General features: G+C 42.6%; 1 protein-coding gene across 11 annotated transcripts in view; it reads left to right on the forward strand.

Annotated features, from left to right (window-relative positions):
- Window positions 1-20,290, forward strand: part of SUGCT (succinyl-CoA:glutarate-CoA transferase) — a 965,969-nt gene that overhangs the window by 271,313 nt on the left and 674,366 nt on the right. The gene's annotated exons all lie outside the window — the stretch shown is intronic.

Below are 20,290 nucleotides of genomic sequence, written 5' to 3' on the forward strand. Positions count from 1 at the left end.
AGGTGTAATGTAGAGATTAAACAGCAGAGGGGATAGTAGCACTCTTTGTGGTACCCAGTACTTGATTGGCTTTTGCTTTGATAGGGTAGTATCAAATAGCACACATTGGGATCTGTTGCTTAGGAAGGACGTGAACCGGAGTAGCGCCGTATCTTGGACACCAAGCTCAATAAGTTGGGGAGGAGGAGGTCATGATCAATGCTGTCAAATGCCACACTGAGGTCTAATAGCACCAGTAGGACATCATTTCCTTTGTCCATGAGCTTCCAGCAGTCGTCGAAGATATCAAGGAGGACAGTTTCAGTGCTATGATATTTCCAGAAACCTGATTGGAAAGCGGAAAGGGCTTTTTTGTTGTTAATAAAGATGTGTAGTTAGTTAAGTACATAAATGTAAAAGAAAAAGAAGGCAACTTTGGTTTTCAAATGTAGTAGCTGAAAAAGTGAAAGAAAAAAGGTTAGCCTTCATAAATTACAAGATGTTGCAGAAAAAGGAAGACGGAAAAAAAATATGTGGGAAAACTATGAGAAGTAGGAAAAGCTGTCAGAAAAGCAAGACACAAATGGAAGAAAAGATAGCCGATATGATAAATTTGGGGGACAAAACTTTTTTAGATAAGTAAGTTATAGGAAGAAGTGTCAAAATGTCATAGTGAGGTTCAAGGGTGAAGGGGACAACTATGCAGAAACTTATAAGACTGAACTGCTTAACAATTATTTCTGTTCTGTGTTCACGGATGAAAGACCCGGGGTAGAACGGTAGAAAACGAATGCAAATAGGAATGGATGTGTAGTAGATTGGAATGATTCTCAAGACTGTGTTTGTGAGGAGCTAGATAAATTAAGTTTTGAAAATCAGACAAGCGATGGAGCCTGATGGGATATATCTTAGGGTACTCAAGGAACAGAGAGGTTCTGGCCCAACATTGAATATCCAGGTTTAATTGCAGGTGGTGGTCAGCAAAATGCTGATTGCTGTTTCTTAGAATATATTTTTCCTTAAAACAGAGTAAACAATTTATCTATCTGTTTTATTAAGTAAGGCTCACTAAATCTTTTTGCTGCTTATTCTCTAAAGTGCACAGTTGGCTTTTAGGCTTAATCTGTCTATCTCTATTAAATTCATCTGTTTGACTGTTACCTATCTGGTATTATTTCAGTTCCTCTGGACAATGTGCCCATTTTTGACTTGCCAGTAGCAGCAGTAAAGTAACTGATAGTTTTCTTGCATGTGAACTCCATTTCTCAATTTTTACTCACCCCTCCTAGAATGGTAACTATTCCCACTGGATAGAAGAAAGCATTGAAAAAAAATCCCTAGGGGAGAAGAGCAGCAGATTCTAGCATGGTCCTTGTCAGTGGAGCCAGTGAAAATAAAAAAATATGGAAAATAATTAATTTTTTTTGGCCAGAGAAGAAGATCTGGCAATTGTGAAGGAAGCAATTTTTGTATGGTTTATCTTGGAGTGCAGCCTGGAACAGCATTTAAGTCTGCTAGTTGGTCATTATTACTTTAAGTGATGAATGTTCTAATGGATTGCCCTTCCCTTCACAGGAAAAGTTAGGAATTAACTGATACATTTTTATTCCATCAGCATATAGTGAATGCTTCTCAAGGTTATCCATGTTCCATATTTTTCATGGCAAAATAATTTTTGCTCTGACCTGCTCATTTTGTTTTGATCTGATGAAATACTGGTCAATAAATGTATTGGAAATGTATTGTTAGTCCAGTAAAAAGACATCATTTTTTAATTGACCATTATTTCTTACTGGATTTTCAAATGCTTGTGTCCAGAGATGACCTGATATTGAACATTCAAGGATAATGCTGGCTTCTGGCTGAATATTTGTCCCTTGGTCCTTATGGGGCTGATTCTATAAATGGGCATCCTGCTTGTAGATGGCAGTAGGCATCCTACCACCGTCTGACAGTCAATCGGGAAAAAAAATCCCTGAGGCAGGACACCTACATTCTAGGTGTTTGTCATAGGTCTAGGGAAATGGGTAGGGACACCTAAGCTCATTCAAGGCTGGGCGTAGGTGTGGTTTCACCCAGAAGTGGCTTTGGGTGAGTTTAAGTGGCCATAGGCATCTCCCTAGAGCCTGGCAGATGCCTGAAATGTAGGCCAGCAAAATGTCCCTGATACCCCCATCACAATTGGCAGGAGGGATGCCCAGTCCCTTCTGCTGCCAGTCCCTTTGATCCCCCAACCCCCCCCCCAACTGCCAACACCCCAAACCTCAAGACCCCACCCCCAACACACATAACCCCCATACCTTTTTGAACAAATGCCGGCCTACAGGCCTACCTCTTCAAAATGACGGGTCTTCCCCTTCCCAGTGCATCCTGGGATGCTCTGTGGATAGGCCTTTCATGGTATGGGTATTTCCCTCCTATCAGCTGAGCCAGCAGGACTCTCTGAAGTGCGGACTTCCTGTTTTGCAGCAGAGGGGAAACTTCTGGTTTAGTAGCAGGCAGCATGTAAAAACTGCTGCCACCATCAGGAACTTAGTCAACTTGAAGAGAGACATAGGACAGTTAGAGCTTTCTCCCTGCAATGTTCTGAGAGAGATGGGGAGAGAGGAACCCATGCTTGTGATTTGTAATTTATTTTTCAAATCCAGCATGGTACCGGAAAACTCTATTCATGTTTTGCTAGGGGCACCATAATCCTGATAGCACCTTTCTGGCCCTGCCAGGTTTGGTTTTCACTTCTCCTAGAAGTCTCATTCAAGAAGCCATGGAAATTGCAACCATTTCTAACCTTGCTCATTCAGAGTGAGGAGTTCTTCCTTCATCCCAGCTCTTTCTTGCTAGCACTAACAGCATGGCTACTTTCTCCAGCCAAATAAATTCTTTTTGCTTCTCAGCTACAATATCTGCTATCATTGAAGTGTCTAAGAAACCTTCCACTCAATGCTGTTACTGCTTTAAGTTCTCTTCGTGGTGTGCATTCAGTTTTCTGGAACCTATCACCTTTCTGTTTCCATAAGTATTAGACTACCTTCTACAACTCTCAAAAAACAATTCAAGAGTTCATTTCAGTGCTATCTTTATGTTCTACTCACATCTAGACAAGAAGCCTCTATCTGTTCATTCTTTAGTAATCTGTTTTATGAAAGAGCTCTTTCAGACAAACCCACCTATCGAGCCTACACCTGTTGCTTAGGATCCCAATATGGTTCTTTCTGTTCTCATGAAGTCTTTCTATGAGCTGCTTTAATCTCACTTGGAAAGTTATTTTCCTCATAGCTCTCATTTTGACATGCTCTATGAGTGAACTTCAAGCCCTTGTTTTGGATCTTCCACATACCAGATTCTACATATCATGACATAGTCCTTCAGACACATCCCAAATTCCTCCCTATAATAGTCTCAGAATTCCACCTTAACCAATCCATAGTTTTGCCTGTTTTCTTTCCAAAGCTGCATTCCCATCCTAGAGAAGGAGCCATTCACATAGAAACATGACGGCAGGTAAAGGCCAAATGGCCCATCTAGTCTGTCCATCCGCACTAACCATTATCTCTTTCTCTCTCTGAGAGATCCCACATGCCTATCCCAGGCCCTCTTCAATTCACAGCTTGGCACCTCTCAGCCTGACTTCAGCAGATCCTAATCTTTCTGACTCAGTACAAGCCATTATAGCTACTTCCAGAAAACCTTCTACTTAGCAATGCTATCAACAGAACTGGACACATTTCAACACGTGGTGTACTCTCCACCACCAAGATGCTTCATCTTCTCTATCCTTAATATTGGATTATCTTTTCTATCTTTCTAATTCTGGACTGAAAACCACTTAGAGTTCACCTCAGTGCTATTAGTGCTTTCCACGTTCCTGTCAACAATAAATCTCTGGTCTCTCATCCTCTTGTTTCCAGGTTTATGAAGGGACTTTTCAATTCTAAATCTCCACTCAAGCTGCCTCCAGTTGTCTGGGATCTTAATATAGTCCTAGCCACTTTGATGAAACCACCATTTGAACCAATGGCTTCTACTCGCCTCAAGTTTCTCATTTGGAAAGTAGTCTTCTTGATTTCTCTCACTTCTGTCCGTCGAGTGAGTAAACTCCAAGCATTGGTTTCGGACCCACTATTCATAGCATTCCATTGTGATAAGGTGGTACTCTGCACCCATCCTAAATTCCTTAAAGTGGTCACAGAGAGGGAGAGAGGGCAGGCCACAGGAGATCCTCCGACGCCGGCATCAATCCACCTCTGGTGACCACGTCGGGGCCGTGCTGCATCATTTTGAATAGCAATCAGGTAGTTTTAGGTATTCTTTTGGACTCTTCTCTTACATTTGAAGATCAAATTTCTAATTTATGGAGGACACAGGCTTGTGAAGTTGTTATTTTCTGAATATCATTTTGCCCTGTTGGTTCAGATGTTAGTGTTACCTCAACTTGATTACTGTAATTCTTTATATTTGAACTTAACATTAAAACTGATCAAAAAAAATTGTAGTTACTCCAGAATACTACGGTTAGATTAATTTTTAGTCTAAAAAGATATGAAAGTGATGCACTAGCATATAAAAATCTTCATTGGTTATCAGTTGAGAGGCAAATTAAGTTTAAATCATCTTGCACAGTTCATTCTATACTACAGACTGACTCTTTAGATAATCAGATTTTGCTTTTTTTCTCATTTGCATTATTCTTCTATCAGATTATGTGGTACTTTTATTACTACATTTTCCACAGATTAGGAGTACAGTATAAATGACAGTTCAACTCCTCTTTTGCTTACATTGCCATTACAATTTGGAATAATCTATCTGTTTACATTAAGATGGATATCAAAGGTTTTGTAAAAATTTCAAAACTTTTTACACTTCCTCCTCCCCATTCGCAGTTTCTGCCCTCGCGATTTCACGTAATCGTGATTTTTTTCTGGGGAGGGGGAAAATTAAAAAAAACATATTTTTTATCTCCCTGCCGCCTTCCCGACCTTACCTGGTGGTCTAGCGGGCTTTTGGGGCAGGAGCGATCTTCCTACGCTCCTGCCCCGTGCAGATCGCCATGAGGAAATGGCTGTAGGGAGTTCCCATCGTAGTCTCGAGAGACTGCGGGAACTCACAGCAGCCATTTCCTCATGGCGATCTGCACGGGGCAGGAGCGTAGGAAGATCACTCCTGCCCCGAAAGCCCTCTAGACCACCAGGTAAGGCTGGGAAGGCGGCAGGGAGGTGGGGGTGGGTCTGAGCCAGATAATCGCGGTTTTTCGCCATTCGCGGTCCGTCTCTGCCCGTATCCCCCGCGAATAACAAGGGAGAAGTGTATATGACTTGTAATATTCATATTATGATAATATTTTAATTATTGATTGTTTTTGTTTTTTCCCATAGATTTTATGGCCTCTTTGAATGTAAATTGCCTTGAATCTTTTTGGTATAGTGTGATTAATAAATGTGGATTAGATTAGATTAGATTAGGAATATAGAGGTCAACTAATAAGGTGGTATAGTGCAGTCAGTAGGTTACTTGCCTAAAGAGCCCACAACCTGAACTTGAATCCTGCACTGTGATTTCTGTCAGGTAGTTGGCCTCTGATCAACTTAACCATCCATCTACCGTATTTTCACGCAAATAACGCGCACCCGTATAAAACGCGCACACGGGTATAGCGCGCAGAAATCACGATGATATGTACAAAAACTTTGGTATACCGCGCTCACGGGTATACCGCGCATGCTGCCCGACGCTCCTTTCGCCCGCCCTGACTTTCCGACTCTCCGTTCACCCCCCCTGACTTCCGTGCACTGTCCCCCCTTGAAGGTCTGTCCCCATCCTGAAAGCCTGATGCCCCCCCCCCCGACGTCCGATACATCCCTCCCCCCGAAGGACCACCGACTCCCCAACAATATCGGGCCAGGAGGGAGCCCAAATCCTCCTGGCCACGGCGACCCCCTAACCCCACCCCGCACTACATTACGGGCAGGAGGGATCCCAGGCCCTCCTGCCCTCGACGCAAACCCCCCTCCCCCCAACGACCGCCCCCCCCAAGAACCTCCGACCACCCCCCCAGCCGACCCGCGACCCCCCTGGCGACCCCCACGACCCCCCCACCCCCCTTCCCCGTACCTTTGGTAGTTGGGCCAGAAGGGAGCCCAAACCCTCCTGGCCACGGCGACCCCCTAACCCCACCCCGCACTACATTACGGGCAGGAGGGATCCCAGGCCCTCCTGCCCTCGACGCAAACCCCCCCCCCCCCCAACGACCGCCCCCCCCAGAACCTCCGACCGCTCCCCCAGCCGACCCGCGACCCCCCTGGCGACCCCCACGACCCCCCCACCCCCCTTCCCCGTACCTTTGGTAGTTGGCCGGACAGACGGGAGCCAAACCCGCCTGTCCGGCAGGCAGCCAACGAAGGAATGAGTCCGGATTGGCCCATCCATCCTAAAGCTCCGCCTACTGGTGGGGCCTAAGGCGCGTGGGCCAATCAGAATAGGCCCTGGAGCCTTAGGTCCCACCTGGGGGCGCGGCCTGAGGCACATGGTCGGGTTGGGCCCATGTGCCTCAGGCCGCGCCCCCAGGTGGGACCTAAGGCTCCAGGGCCTATTCTGATTGGCCCACGCGCCTTAGGCCCCACCAGTAGGCGGAGCTTTAGGATGGATGGGCCAATCCGGACTCATTCCTTCGTTGGCTGCCTGCCGGACAGGCGGGTTTGGCTCCCGTCTGTCCGGCCAACTACCAAAGGTACGGGGAAGGGGGGTGGGGGGGTCGTGGGGGTCGCCAGGGGGGTCGCGGGTCGGCTGGGGGAGCGGTCGGAGGTTCTTGGGGGGGGCGGTCGTTGGGGGGGAGGGGGGTTTGCGTCGAGGGCAGGAGGGCCTGGGATCCCTCCTGCCCGTAATGTAGTGCGGGGTGGGGTTAGGGGGTCGCCGTGGCCAGGAGGGTTTGGGCTCCCTTCTGGCCCGATATTGTCGGGAAGTCGGCGGTCCTTCGGGGTGGGGGTGCGAGTGGTCCTGCCGGGGGGGGGGGGATGTATCGGACGTCGGGGAGTCGGCCGTGCAAGAGGGCTTGGGCTCCCTCTTGCTCCGATCGTGGATGCGGGTGCGGGTGGGAGCGCGTGCGAGCGGTCGTTCGGGGTGGGGGTGCGAGCGGTCCTGCTGGGGGGGGTGAATTGGGCGTCGGGCGGGGTGGGAACTATGTTTTAAAACTTTTGTATACCGCGCTCACGCATATAATGCGCGAGGGGTATGCCCGGTAGGTAAAAACGCGTATAACGCGCGCGTTATATGCGTGAAAATACGGTACTTTTGGTTGATGAATGAGAACCTGTCTTTAACCAGAAGGGTAAAGATGATTGACCCACTAATAGTCTGCTGGTAAACCATCATATAAGTCATGGTCCCCATAAGTCATTTGTGTCTTTGTACTTGTATACAGGGGACTAATTTTACCTTTAAATCACAGGTATCAAACTCAAGGCCTGTGGGCAGAATTCAGCCTGCCTGGCCGTTTTATGCTGCTTGCGGTGTGATGCGGCATTTTCATTGCCACCCCTGGTGTTATCTTCTGACTGGCTCACTCCTCCTGACTGCCGCAGTGCACAAAGCCACGGGCGGCGGCTCCTATGTGCATCCTGCGTCTGAACTGGAAGCCTTCTCTCTGACATCACAACGTCAGAGGGAAGGCTTCCAGATGAAGCGCAGGACGTGCGAGGAGCCGCTGCCCGTGGCTTTGTGCACACTGTGGCAGTGAGGAAGAGGGAACCAGCCAGAAGATAACACCGGGGGCAGCAATGAAAACGTGCATCGCACCATGGGCCACATAAAATGGCCAGGCGGGAGCTGGCCAGAAGGTAAGACACCCACCGGAGGGAGGCACCTAGTTGAGGCACAGCATGGAGGGAGGGAGACGACAAAGGTGGGGGGAATGATTTTATTTTTAATTTAGTGATTGAATTGTGTCAATTTTGAGAATTTACATCTGCTGTCTATATTTTGCATTGTTCAGGAAAAAATGCATTTGTCTCTATTTCTCTGGGGTTGTACTGCATGTAGATAGAGTCTTGCATTTTAGGGTTTCATTTGAATATATTAGTACTTTTAGTTTTTGGTCTCATATTTGCATAGGGGTTATCTGTGTTCTGGTAGGAATGAATGTTGAGAAGCATACATTTTGCTTTGTGTAGTTTAATTTTGTGGTTAACCATTATGTGTGTATATATGAAAATGAATAGAAAAAATTGTGTCACAATTAGTACTATTATGGGGGTGCGGGCTGGGCCAGAGATGGGTGAGGTCTGGCTCGCGATTTAGTCTGTGTTTTGGATTTCGTCCCCTTAATGTGATTGAGTTTGACACCCCTGCTTTAGATCATAATTGCATGAGAGGAGTCACTGTAGTAAATAAGAAATATACAGGAACAGTACACAGGTGTTACAGAAAATTGAGATGATTGATTTATTTTAATATATGACATACATGCTATGGGGGTGGGTGGGTGGGTTTCAGAACACCTATGCTTTAGTTAAACTAAGAGAATACAAACTATATCGAGTCTCAGAATGGTATCTGCATGGCTATAATAGATAAGAGCACAGTATTGGCTGACAGATTCAGGTTCCCTGTGTTACGGTGCACTGGTTCTTCTAAACTCCCTGTCTTTGGAGATTTGTCTTATGCAGACCTGTTGGTGTACATTTTATTATTATTTATTGTATTACAATACACTTGGCACGTGTCATTCTTTGACTCCAAGTTTTCCTTCATTTTGTTGTTGGTCCTCCCCTAATTCTTAAGCTATGCTATATTGTCTGATCACATTATGTGCACACAAGTCAGCATTCAGACAGCTCTTTGTTAAGAGAAAGTATGCTAAGTTAAAAACAGTTGTTACTGTAGTGGATCATGAAAGATTCAGGAGGTTCAGCACGTATAAACAGCATATTGAGGCATCGTACTTGACGCATGTGAACAAGTACTGAAATAGAATGCATCAGATAATAGGACACTAGAGAGCAGTGATATTTCTTTTTCCAGCTGTACTGCCAAGAGCAGCACTTGCAAAACAAAAAGCTGTATTTTATTAGGATTAGTTTGTTTTAATATATCTTAAGACTGACTGGGTAGTCCTTTGCCATATATCACACTTATTTTAATAACCATGTTTATCCTGGAATGAACTGCATTCTTTGCAGCCTATGACACCTTTTACTAGACCAGAGGAATTTATTCAGGACTATTTCCCGATAAGTTGGGTTAGAAACTGTTAAATTAAATCATATGTAAAGATACAATTATATAAGAACTTTATAGACTTCATATATGCTAACATCTTGATAACTCATGTACATCATTGAATTTTTCTTATGTTAATATGTTAAAAGGTATGGCAGCCTGGATATGTAGAACTGGAGTTTCCATGTGAATCCAAGATCTGCACCAAACTTGAGGAAATGGGTACTAATTGGTATCTGATTGAAGTACGGTAGTGTGCAGATCTCCCCTGCACACTCTTCTATAGCTTGGCTCCTAATTTTTTTCTGCACAGATTTCAACAGAGGATGTGGCCAGGGGAGGCTCATAGCCAGTCATGGGCATTCCCAAAAGTTAGGTGCCAAGTTTTACAGTAGTGCCGATTTTGCACCTAACTTTGGGCACTGGACTTATTCCTGTTTCTTTCAGGCATACGTGTAGCACCCAAAGTTAGGTGCAAAGTGTACACTATGTCTGACTCACTATGTTGTCTCCTGACACAGCGACCCCGTGAAACAAGGCCCTGCAGGAGCTCTTGTTGAGATTATTTCTTGATTGCTTAGCTCTTCCTTGGAGTTTGTCAAGTGGAAGTCCAGCCTTTTTTCACAATGGATTATAATAGTCGTTTGATCTGGAGACTTGGTAACCTTGATGAACGGACTGCACGGCTGGCCAGCTAAGTCTCTCTCTCTCGCTTTTTCTCTCTCTCTCGCTCTCTCTCTCTCGTTTTTTCTCTCTCTCTCGCTTTTTCTCTCTTTATTTTTGCAACCTTCATTTTGATTAAGCCTTGTGCTAGCCTGGTAATCTACTTTGATTTGTGATTTAAAATATTTTTTGGGGGTATAAAAGGTTTTTCTCTCCTTTATGATTTTAGGTGAGTTTTTTTTACTTCATGCCTTTTTCCAGTTGGCCTATAATTATGAGACGGGCTCTAACTTGAGCTTATGGTTCATTGTGTAGTGTTATCCTTGTGATTTTGAGGCCATTTGTGTAAGTTTGTGAGTTCACCGGTGTTCTATCAAGCACAAGACTATAGACCAGGGGTGCCCACATTTTTTGGGCTTGTGAGCTACTTTTTAAATGACCAAGTCAAAATGATCTACCAACAATAAAATTTAAAAAAAACACAAAGCACACTGTACGCATAGAAAATGTTAATTATCATTCCTATTCCAGGGTTTTTCAAAGAGGTCAAAGCAGATGACTCTATGCACTATCACCTCAGTAACAACCATACAAAAATAGACAAATATACCCCCTCCCTTTTTACTAAACCACGATAGCAGTTTTTAGCACAGGGAGCTGGCTGAAGGCCCAGCGCTGCTCTCGACACTCATAGGCTCCATGCGCTAAAAACCTCTATTGCGATTTAGTAAAAGGGGACCTTAGTGTAAAATATAGACAGCAGATATAAATTCAGACACATTTTGATCACTAAATTTAAAATAAAATCATTTTTCCTACCTTGTCTTTTGATTTCATGAGTCTCTGGTTGCACTTTCTTCTTCTGACTATGCATACAATCTTTCTTCCCTTCTTTTAGCCTGTATGCTTCCTCTCCTCCAGACCTCATTCCTTCCCCCAACTTTTCCTTCCTCTTCCCTGCCCTTTCTTTCTCTTTGCCTCCCTTTCTTTTTTTTTCTGTTTCTCTTCTTTCTTTTTGTCTCCCTGCCTGCCCTTTTTCTTTCTTTCTCCCTGCCCTCCCCCAAGTCACTGCCACTGCCATTGCCATCGGGGACCAGGACTCAAACGCCACCAATAACAGGCCCCAAGCTCTCCCTGCTTCAGCCAACCAGCATTCCTCTCCCCGACGTCAATTCTGCCGTCGGGAAGAGGAAGGCTGATCAGCCCAAGATCGTGATCAACCTATTGGGGGAAATGCTGCAGGGTCCTGCCTTCGCGGAAACAGAAAGTAGGCAGGACCCGGCAGGAAGAAGAACAAATGCTTCACTAACCTGTCTCCCGCATTAGCCCGTAGCGAACGCTTGCTTCAGGGCTCTCAATATGTGCATGCCGGCTTCCCTTCTCTCCCCCCCCCGGACATAACTTCCGGTTTCGGAGGGAAGAGAAGAGAAGCCGGCACGCACACGTTAGAGCCCGGAGCATAAGTTCGCTATGGGCTGAAATCTCCAAGTCGGTTTTTTTTGGGTTTTTTTAATGTTCATCAGCGGCAGATGACAGCTGGGCGGACCGCCCAGCTAAAAGGCCCTAGGGAGAACACTGGAGAGGAAGGCTGATCAGCCCGTAGATCAGGACGGCAACACGAGTCTATCACGGAGCCCGGGAAGGGCTCCGCGATCGACTCACGTTGCCTTCCTGAGCTACTGGTCGATCGCGATCGACATATTGGGCACCCCTGCTATAGACACATTTTAAAATTATTATATTGTGGTGGCAACAAGGTGTCTAACCTTTTCATATTTTGATATTAGTATTCTATATAGGTCAGGAGCCCTTTATAAAATAGGGGCACAGCATGCATCTTAGTGCCTAATTATTCACAAATACTCCACTTTGTTAGCTGAAGGTCTAGTCTAACGGAAGAAAAAGCCTCAGGTCTAATTTGGAAGAGCTCAAACTACCTCCGCCCATATCATTGGCTCCAAAAAACTTCTGTTTAGAATGACCCTGTGCCATTGAGGTTCTTTATAGGAACTGAGATTTTAAACAACAGTGCTAATTGCTGTGTTGCTAGACTTCTATGATGTCCCACATGCATCCGTTTCACAGGTATTAGCTGGTGAGATCGAGGAAGCAACAGCTCAAACTGTGAGAGGCAAATGAAAGTCCGGGAGCCCTGAAGAAACGGCTAATATGCATGAAACGTTGGCTGCATGTGGGACATCATAGAAGTCTAGCAACACAATAATTAGCACTGTTGTTTAAAATCTCAGTTCCTATAAAAAAAAACCTCAGTGGCATAGGGTCATTCTAAACTGAAGTTTTTTTGGAGCCAGTGATGTGGGCGGAGGTGGTTTGAGCTTTGAGCTCTACCAAATTAGTCAAAACAGTGAAAAAGATTAACCAAAAACAATCAGATCCACACAAGGTTAATCAAATGGAGATTAAATCAATTAAATGAAGGAAAGAATCTCAGAATTGCCACGCCAAGGATCATAGTAATATTATCCATATAAGGAATTGTGGCATGGGTATCTTACATCAATCCAAAACCTTCATATACTGTACTAAAAATGACTTTCTTTGTCAATTTACTAAATTTAATATTTACTACTCAAACATTATTTAAGTTATTTCTTCTTTTTTCCTTTTATATTTAATTTCTTAGAAAAAACTTTTTGTTGAGAAAAATAGCTTGTGCATATAACACCATAGAATGTTTAGAATCACTAACCGCCAATATTGTTTGGAACAGTAAATAGTGTTTTCTATGGTGTTATATGCACAAGCTGTTTTTCTCAACAAAAAGTTTAAGCTCTACCAAATTAGACCTGAGGCCTTTTCTTCCGTTAGGCTAGACCTTCAGCTAACAAAGTAGAATATCTGTGAATATTTATGTATTTATTATCCCACTTTCACCTATTGGATATTTCTTATCAGTGCCTAACATTCCCCTAAGAGGATCATTCTATAATATGTCACCTAGGTTGGAACTCTAAGCAGGTGCCTATTTTGAATCTATTTTTAAAAGCCATATTGGCCTCTACATGTCTGAGTACAGGTTTTATAATGCTATGTTAATCATGGCTAAACTGCACCAACATACGGTACTGGTACAATATCCTTTATCTGAAATTCTAAAACCTGAAATATTTCAAAAACCAAAATATTCTAAAAACCACCGTTGGCCACCAGGGCAGGGCCCTTGAAGTCCAAATGAGGTCAGCCTTGTTCCCCACAAATGAGCCACAGTTCCAGAAGGTTGGAGCAAAGACTGAGAACCATCAACCACATCCAAGGAAGACAACAGGCATGCAAATTACTCACTCCCGACTCAGGGAGGTAATGACGAAAAATAACAATACACTTTTACATCTACATTTGAAAGACAATCCAATTATCTTCCCAGATGTAAGAACACAGACTAATGAATTTATGAGAAGTTGTACCAACAGATCAGGATCCTCCACAATTTGCATTTTCAGAAAGCATCATATATGTGGAAGAGCACCTCTCCAAAAGAATGAAAATAGATGTTAGCAGTTTTCTGAGTGACTTTTATGGAACAGTGCATGGATGTCCGTCACCATCAAACAAAGACTGATCACGTCATTGTTTTCCCAATCGTGACATATGGCTGCGAAACATGGACACTCAAGAAAGCAGATAGAAGAAAAATTGATGCCTTTGCACTGTGGTGCTGGAGAAGACTTCTACGAATCCCGTGGACAGCTAGAATCACCAATAAAGATATTCTTGATCATTTAAACCAAGAAACAGAAACAATCCACTTTGCACCAATCCAAGGAGTCCAAGCAAAAAAAGCTCACTCTACTTTTTTTGTTTGGATTCCTTGATCATATAAATCCAGAGTTGTCCCTGGAAGGCAAAATTACCAGACAAAAACTAACGTATTTTGGACATGTGATAAGGGCAAATTCACTAGAAAAGGAGGTGCTACTCAGAATGGTCAGTGGTGAAAGGAAGCAGGGGAGACCAAAGGTCTTCAAGGTCTGTTGGCTAGATACGATCAAGAATGACATGGGAATGAACATCAAGCAATTGAAAGAAGCCATGGAAATCAAGGAAGCATGGCGAGTACTGGCTTACCAAGTATCCAAGAGTCGGACACGACTGAATGGATAGTAGTAGTAGTTCTCCTCTGAAGACTGTTAATGAATTGGATAGTTATTTATATTCAAGTGATGCTGACAACGACTTTTGTCATTTTGGAAAAATAAGCCAAAGTTCTGGCCAAAACAGCAAAACTTGCACAAAGGATCCTGTGCATTCCTGCTACCTGTGTGTCTTCTGAGAAGACATTTTCTTTTGCAGGAAGGGCCATGGAAGAAAGCAGAATTAGACTGAATACTGAGATCGTTAATGACTTATGGGTCCCACACGTTAATCATAAGTGTTTTGAATAAAATTTAAAAATATACATGTAGGCCCTGATTTTATAAAGTCTGCCTAAACTTAGGTGCCAATATCTTACTTAATTGATAAATATGAGGGGTGTTCAATAATTTATCTACCTCAGTAGGACAGAAAAGAGTTTTCAAAATAATGTTTGTTTTAGTTTTCAGTTTATTCCCCTGATAGCTCCATACACTTCATCCACTTTTCCTGCAATGACTTTAATCCTTTTGAAAAGAATTCTTCTGTTTGACCTTCAGATCATGACATCACAGCTTCCTTAACATCTTCATCACTTGAAAACCGCTGCCTACGGAGAAATTCCTTCAAAACTCAGAACAGGAAATAATTCGAGGGAGCCAGGTCAGGACTATAGGGTGGATGGTTCAGCTGCTGAAACCCACATTCTTGGATGACAGCCTGTGATTGTTGTGACATGTGCACCGGTGCATTATCGTGAAGAAGCAGCTTGCCCACCATGAGTTTTCCTTGTCTTTTCTCCTTGATTGACTCCCGCAAAGCAATCATTATGTTGATGTAACTCTCCCCGGTTATGGTTGTCTTGTATGGCCTGAACTCCAGAAGCAAAAGTCCTTCATTATCCCAGAAGACAGTTGCCATGACCTTGCCTGCAGATTTTTCTGTCTTGAACTTTTTGGGGGTGGGGGATGATTTATGCTTCCACTGAATTGCCTCCATTTTGGACTCGAGATCACTGTGATAGAGCCAAGTCTCATCTCTAGTCACCAAATGGTGAAAAAAATTCATTTGGTCTTCACAGAGCATTTCCAAATTCTCCTGACAGAACCTCGTGGCTTTCTAACATGGCATCAGCATTCTTGGAACCCTTCTTGCACTAACCTTGGACATACCCAACTTTTCATGAATTATTTTCCATATTGTACCTGTCTGACAAAATGAAATCTTTGACTTTCTTGCACATTTCTGTGGAAGTTGCTTCCACAAGTCTTCCAGTCTGAGGGTCATCGTCAATGGACTCTCTACCCCACTTAAACTGCTTGCTTCAAAATTTTACTTTGTAGGATAATGGGGCAGACTCACCTTAAACTGCAGTCATGCGTTCATATATCTCCTTTGGTGTTTTCCCTTCTTTTGTGAGAAAGTTTATTACTGAATGGTGCTCTAAATCTAGCAGTTTCTTACATGATTCTGCTTTTTTCTTATACTGTTTGACTTCTCTGACTTTTAGTTTTTCACTTTTACTTTTTCTCTTGCAAATCTCCCTGTTATTCTTCAACTGTTATAAACTACTTAAAACTTTCAACATGTGGTTCTTGTTTTGGGCGTTGCCATTTTCCAATTATACCTTGTGTTGTGGCTCTGGTGGATACTGTAATGTGAGAACAGATGTGACATGTTGGAAGGGGGAGTTCTCTGTGTGGCATGTTGGTATAGGAGGGGGGCACCTCTGTGTGTGGCATATGTTAATTTTTGCAGATTTACTAAGAATGATTCTAGTTATTCTCTTCTTGCTTTGACTGAATTTTATAACATTTGATTTAAAATAGAGATGTGAACATAGTTCACAGACCACACAGTACTTATACATTTTTCTTGTATTGTTGGTATAGTTTAGGATCTGTTCTATTACTCATACTGCTTTTCTTTTTTCCTCCTTTCTCCTTTATTCTCTCAACCCTGTTCCGGGTTCAGAGGATTTATCACTTTCATGTGGTTTAATTCCTCCTCATCCCTTCATATAGATGTACACAGAGTCAGTGTGTCACCTGTCTATATGCACAATTGCTGCCACACATACCTGCATACAGAGCTTCACCTCATACATATAAATCTAAAGCTTAGATTTATATACCGAAGCATCTCCTAAAATTAAGAGCTCGATTTGGTTCACATAAATTAGATTACTGAAAATCAAACGTTTACAGATTATTCAAAATGCTTCTATTAAACTTATGCTTAAATCTTTTGTTGATTTTTCAGTTTAAATTTCAAGTATTACACTTGTACAGAAAGCAATAATAGAATAGATATCAATTACACAGTAAATATAACTCATAAATTAACAAATTTTGCTATTTATGCTCAAGTCCTCAACTTAGGATCCAAGAGTCAAAGAAAATTGGCGAAATAATGGAAGAAATTAATAATAATACATAAGAAACTGAAAGCTATAGCACTGAAATGAGGTCATCAATAATCAAATTATAGGGCTCAAAGGTTGTTTGCATTCAGACGAGACATTGCCACAAAGTTTGTCAATTGGGATGGTTCAAAAAACACATATTTGAGAGTACGGTAACACACAATACATTTACATGGATGTCTCAAATAAAAAGTCGCCCCCAAAGATAAAACTTCTATTAAACTTATATCGAAAGCCAGGAAGTTCGATCATGTGACATCTCTCCTTAAGAAAGCACATTGGCTCCCGGTAGCTCACCAGATAACATATAAATTAAGTTTGCTTACACTCAAATCATTACTTTATAAAACTCCTGCTTCCCTACACCTCAAATAGATTATTGAGATCGAATGAACATTTACTGATGATTCCCTCACTTAAAATTATTAATACACGGTGGCAATTCATTTTTTCTGTCACAGCCCCTGAAACATGGAACTCACTCCCTGTTTATTTAAGGGAAGAATGCAACTTGGATAGATTTAAGAGCAAATTAAAAATCTTTCTTTTTAAGGATGCATTCGATAATTAGTAAGCCAGGCTAGTGGCCTTATTTTAACTGCACTTTATAGCTTCTCTGAAGTATATTGATCTTTCCTTTCCTTTTGGTTTTCCCTTGAATGTCTTACTATCAAACAACTTGTATTTCCTTTCCCTACCCCTCCTTGTGTTTTAATCGGTTTGTAATGTTAGTTTATAATTAGTCTTGCAAGACTTAGTTTTTGTCATTTGTTGTATTGTTCCCTAAATTGTGTAATTTTATTGATATGTACATCGCTTAGAATTCTGATTAAGCGATCAATCAAATCCTTATTAAACTTGAAAGTTGAAAAGGAATCTACTAACACTCGTTAGAGCTATTATCTAAAAAATGCTGGAACAAATCAGTTTTTAAGGTTTTGCAAAAGATTTGAAGAGATAAACAAGATCTTATACAAGGTGGCGATTCATTCCATATCGCTGTTAATAGGTTTGGAAAGGAACAGGAAAATTTACTGGCAGATTTTATTCCTTTTAAGGATGGAAAAGAGAGCTTATACATGTCAGTTGTTCTTGTACTTGAAGATCTCTTAGTGTTTCAATCGCATGAGGATAGAGTACAGTTTCTTTCTTCTTTGGCTACTGTGGGCTAAATAAAGATGATTTAGTTTTGACTTTACCAGCTGTTGTTAGAGTGTGAATGTCAGCCCATTTTGGCTCTGATATATTTTGCTTTGTTTATTGTGAACAGGCCTCAGCTTTTCCAGTCTGCCTCCTGCTGGATATTTTGTTTAGCTCACAGAGGAACAAGATAATTCTTCTATAGAGGCATAAAAACTACAGTCATCCTTTTGCTTTCACACTTGGGGGAACCCATGTCCCTTCTTCCATTTTCTTCATGTAGAGCGGGGGTAATAAGGATGGAAGGTCATGTTGTTTGTTTATTTTTTGCATTCCTTGCCTTCCCATTCCTCCCTTTTAATGTTATTTATTTATATTATTTCTTTCTTAGTAGCTCATGGTCAATTATATTCAAATGCAGTAGATATTGCCTTTTTACAAGAGGAGAATCGAAGTTTGTACCAGAGACAACGGAGGGTTAAGGAACTTGGTCTCTTCCAAGCAATAATCCCAGTGTCCTATTCATTATAGGGCTCTTTTTATTAAGGTGCGCTAGCGTTTTAAGCGCACGCAGGAAATTACCGCACGCTACACCGTGTGCTACGATTCTAGAACTAACGCCAGCTCAATGCTGGTGTTAATGTCTAGCGCGCACGGCAATGTAGCACACGCTATTCCGTGCATTAAAGCCCTAACGCGGCTTAGTAAAAGGAGCCCATAGTAAAGTTGCTGGAGATATAATTTTCCATTAGCTTATCTTGTATGTTGTTCAATAAATCAATAGAGCAGATATTCTGTATTTATTGGTTTATAGGGAAGGAAAGGACCTTAGTATACATTACTTATTGATTTCAACACATAGGTACAATTATATGTCTTTAAAACCTCTGCTCTAGCACTTAAGTGCTTGAAAGTGCTCTCTTTTTATTGTTTGATGAAAAACTTAGGGCTCCTTTTACTATGCTGCACTCACGGTTTTAGCGAGCGCTAGACGCTAATGCCTCCATTGAGCTGGCGTTAGTTTTTCCGTGTAGTGCAGGGGTTATTGTGCGCTAAAAATGCTACTGCAGCTTAGTAAAAGGAGCCCTTATTTTAAATTTCCACTCAACAGTGACCGCACAACCGAGACTGTCTCTTTCTGAAGACTCTGGAGCAGTGGTTCTCAACCATTTTTTCAGTCAGGGAACACTTGATGGATGATACTCGCATATGTGACACATTGCATACACGACCTCCATGGACCTTTGGTCTGATACAGTATGACAGTTTTTATGATTTAAATATAAATTTGCTCTGCATTCACAAAAACCCTATCTCCCCCTAAGAACAAATTCCAGGCACCTACGCCTCACTGTGCGTGTACTAACTATGGCTGAGCACTTGTCCTGCCACTCAGCAACGGAGGTGACGTCCGCTTCCTATTGCCAAGAGATGTGTGTCTCAACACTCGATCTTGTCTATAACTTGTCTTTCTTGGTCGACCTGAACACTGTCTATCATGTGTTCCTCCTGTCTCCTTCTTCTTCTGAAGCATCCTGATCAGTGTACTGTGATTGCATCCCACCCTCTGTGCAATCTGACTGCTGGAATACCCCTCTTCACCAAGAACCACTATTCAAACCTAGTTTTCCTCCAACAAGAACTGAAATGTGGACTTCATTTCGATTGATGTTACTGGTCAATCAGTTTGAATGATTCCAGTTGCAGAAATCCCAGAAATTTATACTTCCCACCATGTAGTGAAGCTTAATGCTGATTGGTTGCAAAAATATCACTTCTGATATGTTGCAAATGCTACTCTGCTGATTGGTGAATTTTGATCTAATTTCACACAAACTTATATTTTTGTTATCAAAATCTGATCAATCTGATGTAACTGAATAGTCACAGTTATCAAGGAAATACCAGAAACTGAATGGAATTATACTTTTAGACACAATTATGTTCAATTAGTAGCTTAAATTATGTTAATTGGGAGAGGAAGTGACGTCTTAGCCCGGGATGGAAGCTTACCTCCTCTTTTACGAAACCGTGCTAGCTGTTTTTAGCGCAGAGAGCCGTGCTGAATGGCCCACGCTGCTCCTGATGCTCATTGAGCTCCTATGAGTGTTGGGAGCAGTGCGGGCCATTCAGCTTGGCTCTCTGTGGTAAAAAAAAAAACGCTAGCGCAGTTTTGTAGAAGAGGGGGGTTAGTCTCAGAGTTCTGTCTAGGCTGTGAGTAAAAGTGCTAAAAACGCTATCTTTACTGCGAATTCTTTCATCCTGTTGGTGCACAAAGGTGTCTGATGGCGACTTAAAAAAAACTTGAAAAATTTTGCTTTGCAACTGATGCTGGTCCTAAACAGAAAAGCTCAATAGGAGTGAGGGAAAAGTGTGGCACCGGTATCATCCGGCTCTGATGAGGAGGAACACCAGAGTGCTGGTGAGGAGGCTGACTGTGCAGATGCCGAGTGCCTGGCTGCATGATCTTAAGCAGGAAATAGCGGACGTTCGGCAAGATGTGAAGATGGCGTTGGCTGATATTAAAGCTGAAGTCCGAGATAGAGGTCTGCACGGGAACAGGGATTGTGGGGGTCCCGTGGGAATCCCCCCTAACCCACGGGACTCCCACGGGGACCCCCCTCTAGCCAATGGGACTCCCATGGGGATGGAAGGCTTTGGAAGCAGGGTTCGTCCATATAATATAATGGACACGTCAGCCTTAGTAAAAGAGGGGGTTTATAAGTTAATTACCTGAACAGAAAACAAAAAAAGAGTTCCACCAAAGAGATTCCACAA

This window comes from Geotrypetes seraphini, chromosome 2 (genome assembly GCF_902459505.1).
Source record: "Geotrypetes seraphini chromosome 2, aGeoSer1.1, whole genome shotgun sequence".
Taxonomy (NCBI): domain Eukaryota; kingdom Metazoa; phylum Chordata; class Amphibia; order Gymnophiona; family Dermophiidae; genus Geotrypetes; species Geotrypetes seraphini.